The sequence below is a fragment of the Penaeus monodon genome, chromosome 11 (assembly GCF_015228065.2).
Source record: "Penaeus monodon isolate SGIC_2016 chromosome 11, NSTDA_Pmon_1, whole genome shotgun sequence".
In the NCBI taxonomy this organism is placed as follows: domain Eukaryota; kingdom Metazoa; phylum Arthropoda; class Malacostraca; order Decapoda; family Penaeidae; genus Penaeus; species Penaeus monodon.
Window position 1 is genome coordinate 15,238,022 of NC_051396.1, and position 1,714 is coordinate 15,239,735.

A 1,714-nucleotide genomic window follows, 5' to 3' on the forward strand; every position below is an offset into this window, starting at 1 on the left:
CTGACAAAGACGCCTTCAGCTTCAGATTCTCGAGCATGCTTAGAGAAATTATACTCTGAATAGGCCTTTAACTTTTGTCTTCCCGCGGCGTTTTCTGAAGTCTCTCTTCCATGACCGCTTTTTTTTTTTTCTTCTTGCAATTCTTGGCAGATTTTCTCGTGCACTATTTTAAATGGTTGTGCCTTCTGTCTCCTTTTGTTGTTCTGATACTCTTTATTTAATTAGTTTTGTTGTTGTTGTTGTAATATTTGAATTTTGTTGGTCTAATGATTTCTTCTCGCAGATTCTTAATACTTTTTATGCAAACTCTAAATGATGACTTTGTCTTCCATTTTGTTCCCGGAACTATCTTTTTTTTTCTTTTCTTTTCATTTTTCTTTTGCAGTATTTGAATTATCATATTCTCCATCTTCTTGCTGTTCCCGAAACTTTTCCTTTATGCAGTATTTGAATAATCATATCCCTGTTTTCTCTTCTCACTTCTCGATACTTTTCTCGTGTGTCATCCTCCGTCCAACTCCAGGAAAGAAAAACAGAATAAAGAAAGAGAAAAAGAAAGAAAGGAAGAAAAATATCTGGCCACTCACCCTAGACTGTGGAGTACGCCCATAAGTCTCGTTTGAGAAAAAAGGTTGCAAATTTCAATAAAATCAATGAATTTAATCCTTTGTGCAGTGATGGCATAACAAATATGCGATATATATATACATATATATATATATATATATATATATATATATATATATATATATATATTGTGTGTGTGTGTGTTTGTTATTGTGTTTGTGTATGTATTTATGTACACACACACACACACACACACACACACACAAACAAACACACACAAATACACACACAAACAAACACACAAACAAACAAACAAACAAACACACACACACACACACACACACACACACACACACACACACACACACACACACACTGCACATGTGTATATGTGTATATATATAAATATTATATATATATATACATACATATATATATATATATATATATATATATATATATATATATATATAATATATATATAATATGTGTGTGTGTGTGTGTGTGTGTGTGTGTGTGTGTGTGTGTGTGTGTGTGTGTGTGTCTGTGTGTGTGAGCGTGCGTGCGTGTTCGTTGGAAGTTGTGACATGCATTTCTCCCTTCGGAGAAATAGCTTAGGAAATTATGTTCTGTCGTTATCGAGAGAAAGTATTATCTTAAGACGAGCATCAAATACGACTTACACAGAACTTAGGAGAAATGGGGAAGTATATAGCCCAAAGGAAGGAAGGGAGAGAGGCAACAGAAAAAAATGTTTTATTACGAAGACGTTCGCGATCAAATATTTTTTAACACAATCAGAATTAAGCGAGGATTAAAAAGGGTAGAACGATAGGGAAGTAGAAAATATGTTTTAAAAAATTGTATTCGTGGGGAAGTCGATTTTGTTGAGGTATCAGCGTGTTTCAGAATTATTTCAGTTTATCTATTATCATATCTACTGGAGCGTTTCGTTGTTGCTTGATACCTTAATTTTAACAATTTATGTTATAACATTTGCGTTCACAATTTTATTTTTAGTCCGGTATATTGTAATATTGTTATCGTCATCTGTTAGACAACCTTGAATCTTGTGCTTTGGAGCATTTTTTATCGTTTGCTGCGTACGCCTTCCATGTTAGCCCACGAACTGTAGACCCTTAATGGG